Here is a 9,363-nt window from a genome sequence, read left to right on the forward strand (position 1 = left end):
GGCGGAGGGCACTCCCTTCCTGGGCCGCGGTGCGCCGCCGGGGGCGCTGCCGCCGCCGGGTCTCCCCGCGCTAGGAGGAGAACAGCTGGAGCCGAGGGGGAGCGGCCTTCCTAAAACCTGCTCTGGAAACAAAGCATGACGTGTAGGCCGAATCTACGGCCAGGGAGGTGTGGCCCCGAGGTGACCAGGCCGGCCGAGGGGCCCGCACGCATCCGCACTGAGGGATCCCGACGGGCGGACAGGCCCCGAAGGGCCGATGTGGCTCAGGAAGGAGTTGACCATGTGGGAACGTGGTGACCTAGACCCGAAGGACCCTGAGTGGCCAGATGACCCGACAGGCATAAATGTTGTGAAGGCTGGATTGGCAGGGTTAAGGGGTTTGGGAAATCTACACTGAGGTAATCCGGCGATCACTAGCTTTAATTGATGTAAGTAAAATGCAAACGCCTCTCGGGCGTGGCCTAAACGCCTAGTCTACTGCGGATTCTGCCTGCTTCTCAGAGTTAATCTGAACACCTCTTTGCCCTTCCCCCGCCACCCTTGTCCTCCCCGTCTGTCGTTGTCCCTGCCGCAACACACTATAGAACGTAAATTTTAAGGGAGCAGGAATTTTATCTGTCCTGGTCACTTCTGGGCCTAGCATAACGCCTGGCTACTAGTGCCTGATTATTCATAGCACCACCCCCGGAACTGGACAGACAAGAAGGTATGTCCAAAAGGAGAAGCAGGCATTACAGACCATACTTAGATTCCTCTGTCGAGGGAATTTCATTTTGACCTTTTGCTCCCTCCCCCCACCCAAGTTGAACATATCCTAGATTGTAGGGTGATTGGTGATGTCCCTTCTAGGGTAAACTAAAGGGGAAATGTCAAGGTCTAGTGCCTCTTGTGACTCAGCCTGAGCAGGTTTTCATTTCCTCCCCCAAATACTTTCATGGTATATTAGTCTCGGGTACCATTTGAATAGCACAGAATTTGAAGCATGCTGCTTGGATTGGAATCTAGGCTCAGTCAATTGACTAGCTGGGTGACCTTGAGCCAGTTAATCATTCCATGCCTCATATGTTATTAAACAAGCTAATACATGTAAAGTGCTTAGAATAGTGCCTGGCACATATTAAGCATCATATAAGAGATTTTCATTATTATTATTCAGCCTCTTTCTGGGCTTCTACTTCCATAGCCTAAAAGTTTACAGAGATCTCAGTGGGTGGATGAGAGTGGGAATAAAAATCTGCATTTGATTTTCTGACAACTTTTCACTACCAGATTTTCCACTCTTCATCACCCACTCTTTGCCCAGCCTTCTTCATTTGGTTTCTACCCTTACTTTGACTGAAACTGGTCTTTGAGGATCATCACTAAGCTCCTCAGAACTTACCATTTTCCTTGATCTTCCTGGCCCTATGTATTTACATATATTGAAAATTTCTTTCTAGAAAGACTTAAAAAAAATTTTTTTAAAGCTCTTGGGTCACAAACAATTTCCTTTATCTTGACAGATACTCTTCCTCAGCCTCTTTCTAGAGCACTTTGTCTACAACCTTTAAGGGTAGCTAGCAGCTTAGTCCTTACCCTCTGGACAGCTCTCCCTTTGGGAGGCTGATCACAAAGGTTTTAGGAGTCACCTCTCCAGTGGTGATCTGAAACGAGTATCTTCCAAAAGTAGAACAAAAGCGAACTGTACCCCATGATTACTATGCAAACACTGTGGTCACAGCCTAAAGTCTTAACCACATTCTATTGTAATTCTGAGTGTCTCTTCCTTCCTAATCTGAGAATCTTGGAGGCCCACTGTAGTAAGTAGTATTTTTTGTATTCCCCATGCCTTCTGTGGTGCCCAGAACATAATAAGTACTTAATAAATGGTGTTTGAATGTAGAGGGAAAAAGATAAGAAGCCAGAGAAAAGTGAAAATTTATTTCAGTGAAGGTAAGGAGATTGTGTAATTGTTTCCTGTTACTAGCATCATAAATGTATTTAAAATATATGTTTGGACCTAAGTTTAGCCCTGTATCTTCCTCTCTGTTTAATCTTCCCATTTGGATTAAATTTCCCCTTTCCACGTCTGCGTTTCTGTCAATGACATCACAGTTTACCTAATTTGCATATTCAAATCTTAGTTATTGTTTACTTAACTGAAGAACTCAATAATACTTAATTTACATAGTGCTTTTCAATTCACAAAATTCCACATAATACATAATTTTACTTAATCTAACCAAAGTCCCATGAAGTACCCTTGATCCAGAAGCTCAGAGAGGTTAAGTGGCTTGCTTGTATTAGTTATTGTAAGTTATATAGTTTGGAGGAGACAGAGCTGGGACTCTAAAGTCAGGCCTGTTGACTCAAAGTCAGGGTTTTATTTCACTGTTACACAACTGCCTATAATTTAGTCCATTTTCTTGTTTTGCTGATAGGGAAACTGAGGCCCTCCAAAGTAAATTCTAGCACCAGAAAGGAATGTCAATGTTGGACTAGGGAGGAATGGTTCGATTTTCTTCAGATAATGCCACTGTTCTGCTGCCAAAGTGCATTACTCCCTTCATTAAAAATTCCTCTCCTTTTGCTTCAAAATAGTACAGTGGGGAATATGATGTGGATTAGATAAAGATGAAACAAGAGTGGCCTAGTGCTGATAATTGTCAAAGCTGGGTGATATGACTTGGGGGTGTGCAATGGTGTGCTTAACTCCTTTCGGGTTCCTGGATCCAATTACAATGTGTGTAGGGGAGAGAGGGGGATTCTTACACACACACACAATACCAAGCAAGTCTCGAATACCAGCAGGGTGTCCAAGAACTCAATCTGATGCTATCTGCCAGTAGACTGGAGCACCAGATACCCAGGTTAAGGGCTTTGTCCTATATGACTGCCCTCCACCCAACCCAACTCAGCTGCCTGTTGCAAGCCCCAGGCTGATACCTGTGCTCCTGACCTACCGGCTACAGATTGGAGGTTCCCATAACCTCCCCGTTAGGTTCAATTAATTTGTTAGAGCACAAAGTCACAGAACTCAGGAAGACACTTACATTTGCCAGTCCAATAAAGGACACAAGTTAACAGCCAGATGAAGAGATACATAGGGTAAGGTCCCAGATAAAGGAGCTTCTGTCCTGGTACAGCTTGGGGCCTGGCTTGGTGGCACGTGGAGGTGTTCTGGTTCCCCAGGCATAGAAGCTCTCTCTGACAGAGAAGCAGGATCTCCGCAGAGAGCGGGAAGCTCTTCTCAGGGCTTTTTGTGAGGGTTTCATTGCCTAGACATGATTGACTAAATTACTGGCCATTGGCTGATTCAGCCTCTAGCCCCTGCCCCTCCAGTCGGGATCCAGAAGTCTCTCATTAACATGAAAAAATACCCATTTCACCGTTAAGACTCTGCAGTGTCTTTAGGAACTGTGGATAAATACCAAATATACCTGGGAAATACGTATTTCTTATGATTCATTATATTGCAGGGGTGTTAATTACATTATGTAACTTTTGTATATATGTTTGGAATTTTTCACAATAAAATTTCTTTTTAAGTACTTTATTCCTCAACACAACTGAGAAAAGCTTAGAACAATTTTTCCAAAAAATGTTCTTAGCTGCTGTGGGATAACAAGATGGAAATGGAGATGCAACAAGGAAACAATGAAAAAAAAAGCTTGTGACAAAGTCTTGTGAATCTGCCTTTGCTTGCTCACTCCCAGAGCTTCCAGATGGCATTGTACTAACAGTTGCCTTCTAAGATATTTGCAATCTAGGCCCAAGGACTGACAAAGCTTTTTAAGAAAACTTGTCTGGATTCCTCACTTCCTAGACCTGAGGCTGCCTCTGTACAGAGGACGCAACTTTGAGACCCACTATTGACTCTTTGTTTTCCCCTGTCTGGGCAGGTCCAACCCTTGGTTAAGGCCAGCCAGTCTTCCTAAATTGCTGCCTGCCTGAGGACGCCAGAAGAACAAGTGCCTGTCCCTTTCTCCTGCCTTTGACGTTTTTCTAGCAATGGAGCTGAGGATAGAAGAGTCGTGATCCTGTAGATGTGGAAGTACCTAATACATTTACTTCACTGACTTGATAAGGTCAGCAGTTCTCAGATGTTCTCTCCACAAACATTGGTTAACCTGTTCAGTTTCTACTGCATTTATTAACCTAAGTAAGATCTTTCCCTCCCATGCAATAAAATTTTAATCTCATTTACCAGTTATCAGTCACTATTCCCTTATGTTTTATATCTAAGTTTATCTCCCTAGAACAAAAAAGGAGCTTATTATTTTATTTTATTTTTTCCTCCTATTACTTTGCTACTACAATCAAGTAAAATATTGTCCCTATCCCCCTTGTAATTTTCCACAGCAAACTATTTAAAATACCAACTTAATAAACACTTCTCTCATAGGATGTATCTCTACACTAGGCTTAGAAGCTTTACTGACCAGTACGGAAAGCACTGGCCTGCTCTGTTCCCGTGTTTGGTGTGGTCAGGATCCCGGTGCCATTATCTAATGCAATTTTAATGCTCTCACCTCTTTTATAAAATGTCCACTTTTGTCACTTAGCTATTTGTGGGCTGAAAGGCAAATTTTCTTGTTTGCTGTGAATTGTAGAGCTCTGTGGAGTATCATTAGTAAAATTCTGAGCAGGATGATCCTTCCCTAGGGGGTACTGATTCCCTCTTACACTTATCTCAAAGAAGTCAGTTTTATTCAACCCTTCAGACCAGGGGTTTCCAATTTTTTTCAAGGCTTTTTAGGCTAAGAGGAAAATCAAGAATACTATGTAGGTACTTGTATAACAAGAGAAAAATGCTATCAATCCCTGAACATGATTTCAATTAAGTATATTCATTGTTAGATTACATGTATAGAATTCTGTTAGATTCTTCTGATACTTGCCTGTTAGCTTGTTACATTGCAGAATCATCATCCTCTTGCAGCTTAGGTGGAAGCTCCTCAATTGCATAATTAAATGGATTTTGAGATACTGGAAATTTCCATTGCACTTGACATCAAGTTCTGAAAAATGCCGGTGGAAGTATAGTTTAGCTCAGAAAATGTATCTTTTGCAAAGTTGTGTGGACATAAAGATCTCATTTCAACTTTTGGCAGCATAGGAAGTTTCTAAAGTGGTGTAAAGTAATTAAGATTACTTGTGATTCAAAACTACATCTTTATTGTCAAAATGACTTTGCTTTAGTATACATTTCACATACAAGTACTGTATTGCCCTGTAATTTTAGGTTGAACTCACTGAGAAACTATCAAGCCTGTAGCAAAAACGAATTCCCAAGCCATAAATTATCCAATAGTAATAGCTTAGAATGGCTCTCTGTTCTGAAATCTTTCCATCTTGGCTCTGAGCTGGAAAAAACTGCAATGAAACTTACCACTGCTAAGCCATTAAATGCTGTATGGTAGGGTCAATTAGGGTCTTCAGCTTCTATTTCTAACATAAATTCGTAGACCTGATGGTGGTCAAATATGAAAGCAAATCAAGTTCACTGCTGGTAATTCTAGTTCAGTAACACATGATAAGATTCAAACATTCTTCTGCACGTTAGCTCCTGATGAGTAATTAGAAGTCGGTGAATAACCATAGGCTTTAAATACCTTGCATTTTCAGAGCTTTCTAAATTTGTCCAACTAAGCCTTTTTCTGCTTCATGCATTTTTACCTCCCTAATTTGTTAACACATCCTAACAAATCACTCAGGTTGTATCTGATTGGTGTTTTCTCAACTTTTTGGAAAATGCTTTTGACTGTAATTCTATGCAGACTCTTCAAAGCAGCTTATTCTTCAGTGACTTCAGACTCAGCATTGACACCTCAAATACACAACAGCAACGGAGCAGTTTTGTTAACATCTAACAACCCATTGATAAGCAAGGAAAATCATTCAAAATCATATGTCTTGTATTAGGAACATCTAATCTATATCCTTCTTCTGGCCAAGGGGACTTCAGTATTGCTACAGCTGCATATAATCTGAATTTACAGATGATTTCCCCTTTCCCTCTTAAAACCAGCATTTTATGTGTGTATTAAAGTTTTTATTCTGTTACTGTCAGAATAACAAGAGGAATCGTCCATTTTTCCAAGTTTTATTTGCACTTCTAAATTTCTAATTCTTACCAATGTTATTGTGACAATTTTTTAATGGTTATTACCCAGGTCCAATGTATAGATGTATCTGAGATCTTTTTTTGCCCTTTCCCCAAGTTTTTTCTCTTTAAACGTACAGGTACCTTGGTGAGGAAGCAGAGCATAATGGTTTATTTATATTTTGAAAAGTACATGACTATAATGACTCAAACTCAAGCCAAAAGTAAACAGAAAAGGACCTAGACCCTCCCAGTCAGCTCTGTCTCCTGGAATATATATTTGATTTGTGAATAATATTAGGTCTGTTGTAGATAGCAAAAAGTGGTTAATTATATAGTTTCTAAATCTTTACACACTTCCAGGGAGTGTGTGTGGAAATTGGAAAACAAAACAGAATAAAAACAACTTCAAAAAAAGAACAAGGATCAAGGAAAAATTGGTATGGAGACATATGGGAGATAGACCTGTAGAAAAGTCAACAACAAACAACAACAACAAAAACCCTTAAGGTCAAAGGGCTCATTGGAGTCCATTCTCTGCTCTTAATGGAGTGATTCTAAGCTGCCATCTTTTTTTCTTTGTTCTTTTTACCTTTTAACTCCTTTCACTCATTTTTCCCACCCACCCCTCATCCCCTGCCTCTGGTGACCACCAGTCTGCTTTCTGTATCTATGAGCTTTATTTCATTGTTGTTTTTTATATTTTACATAAAGGAGAGATCATATAGTGTTTGTCTTCCTCTGTCTGATTTGTTTTACTTAGCATATTGTTGCAAGTTCTGTCTATATTGTTGTAAATGGCAAGATTTCATTTTTTTATGGTTGATATGTATATTTCTTAATCCATTCATCTATCAGTGGATCCCTGGTTGTTTCCATATGTTGGCTATTATAAATAATGCTGCAGTGAACATGGGGTGCAGATAAATTTTGGAGTTATTGTTTTCATTTTCTTTAGATACTCAGAAGTGGAATGGTTAGATCCTATGGAACTACAGTTCTATTTTTAATTTTGTGAGGAACCTCCATACTCTTTTCCACAATGGCTGCACCCATTCCCACCAACAGTGCCCAAGGGTTCCCTCTTCTCTACATCCTCAACACCCTTGTTATTTCATGTATTTTTGATAAGAACCATCCTAACAGTTACAAGATGATAGCTCACTGTGGTTTTGACTTGCATTTCCCTGATGATTAGTGATGTTGAGTGTCTTTTCATATACCTATTGACTATCTGTGTGTCTTCTTTAGAAAAATGTCTGTTCAGTAGCCAAAGCAATCCTGAGAAAGAAGAACAAACCTGGGGGTATTACGGTCCCTGACTTCAAGCTATACTACAAAGCTACAGTAATCAAAAGAGTACGGTACTAGCACAAGAGCAGACTCATAGATCAATGGAACAGAATAGAGAGCCCAGATATAAACCCAAGCATATATGGTCAATTAATAAAGAACCCATGAATGTATAATGGGGAGAAGATACCCTCTTTGGTAACTGGTGTTGGGAAAACTGGACAGCTGCATGAAGAGAATGAAACTAGATTACTTCCTAACCCCATACACAAAAGTAAACTCGAAATGGATCAAAGACCTGAATGTAAGACATGAAACCATGGAAGTCTTAGAAGAAAACATAGGAAAAAATCTCTTGAACATAACCATGAGCAATGTTCTCCTGGACACATCTTGGGCAAGAGAAAGAAAATAAAAAATGAACAAGTAGGACTACATCAAACTAAAAATCTGTATAGCAAAGGACACCATCAGCAGAACAAAAAGGCAACCTACAATATGGGAGAATATATTCATAAATGGTTTATCCAATAAGGAATTAATATCCAAAATATATTAAGAACTGACATGCCTCAACACCAAAAAAAACAACTCAATGATCCCTCTGCCCATGGGAGCCGTCCTAGCAGTCTAAACCAACTGTGGCCCATGGGCCAAATGTAATTGACCACATTTTGTACTTCGCATGAATGAGTTGGTTTTACATTTGTAAGTGGTTGAAAAGCTTTTAAAGAACACTAGTTTGTGACAAGTGAAAATTATATGAAATTCAAATGTGTCTATAAATAAAGATTTATTGGAACACAGCCACTGTCACTTATTTACATATTGTCTCTGGCTGCTTTTGTGCTATAATGGCAGAGCTGAGCAGTTGTAAGACTGTTTGGCCAGAGTCCTTTACAGTTTGCCGAGCCCTCATCTAGACAGCGCTGCCATGCGGGCAGGAGGTGGGAGGCAGACGGGAGGAGCACTTGGAAACATGAACCGTGAGGTCTCCAAGAAGGAAGCTGCTCGGGGGGCTACACGTGGCAGCGAGGGCCAAATGCAGGAAGGCTCATCCAGGAGGATCCCCTCCACCAGCTCTTCGAAAAGTGACTACACAGGAGACAAATCTGATGGAAAAACAACTTAACACATTTTATTTTATAGGCTGTGGTCATTTGTCGAGTTGAAGGCGTGGAGCATTAAGAGCTGTTCTGATAGACTCTGAACCCAAAGCCCCCTCAATGAGCACTCGTGACGACTAGCTCATCATTCTGTACACAAAACATTTCAGTCACCAGTGCTGAAGACGTTCAACACTGGTAACTTAAAATTTTGAAGAAAAGGCCTATATAGACAAAGTATAAGCTTTTTACTAAATTGGTGTAGTGTACACTTAAAATTAGTCACAAAAAGATGTTAGAGAGAAATTAAAATGAACTTAATTTTTTTTCTTGCCACCTGAGTTAAGTTCAGTCTCCTCTCCTAAAGATAAGGCAAACCCAATGCTAAGTTACCCATCCGTAGATGTTAGACAGTTTCCTCTAAAAAATGCACTTATTTTTAAGTTAGCGCACTTAACATAACCAATCTAAAGTTAGAAAAGCCACTTTTTTGAAGGCACGGTTTGTTTCCAGCTTGACTGTGGAAATAAAAACGTCTCAAAGACCCCATCTGGCAAGGGCGAGTTCGCTGGTCTTGTTTGTGTCACCAAACTCACCCCACAGCCAGTCCCAGGCTGGCACCTGTGTCTCCAGGAGATAGATGTGTCTAGTCAAGAGGGTAGAATGTTTTCTTTTTGATCATAATCATCATGTGCAAAGATTCTGGAGGCTCCTCAGGTCCTCCCTTGTTTTCTGAAAACGCAAGCCAAGTTTGCTCTATAAAGTAGAATCACAGCTCAGCAGAAAGGCTGCTGGCCAGCATGCACGGCCCCTTGGCCAAAGCCATGGAATGAGGTCTGAACAAGAATGAGCAAAAAGTATGAGGCCTCTAATGTCAGA

General features: G+C 40.6%; 1 protein-coding gene and 1 long non-coding RNA gene across 3 annotated transcripts in view; one reads left to right on the top strand and one right to left on the bottom strand.

Annotated features, from left to right (window-relative positions):
• Positions 1 to 9,363, bottom strand: part of LOC130680727 (RIMS-binding protein 3C-like) — a 245,384-nt gene that overhangs the window by 49,270 nt on the left and 186,751 nt on the right. The gene's annotated exons all lie outside the window — the stretch shown is intronic.
• Positions 8 to 8,357, top strand: LOC130680740 (uncharacterized). Of its 2 annotated transcripts, none has more exons than XR_008993792.1 (3): positions 8 to 428; positions 3,882 to 4,067; positions 7,044 to 8,357. It is a non-coding gene; the product is annotated as an uncharacterized LOC130680740 (long non-coding RNA). The 2 variants fall into 2 exon arrangements; XR_008993793.1 differs by having other exon boundaries at positions 7,337 to 8,357.

Source organism: Manis pentadactyla, chromosome 14 (assembly GCF_030020395.1).
Source record: "Manis pentadactyla isolate mManPen7 chromosome 14, mManPen7.hap1, whole genome shotgun sequence".
In the NCBI taxonomy this organism is placed as follows: Eukaryota; Metazoa; Chordata; class Mammalia; order Pholidota; family Manidae; genus Manis; species Manis pentadactyla.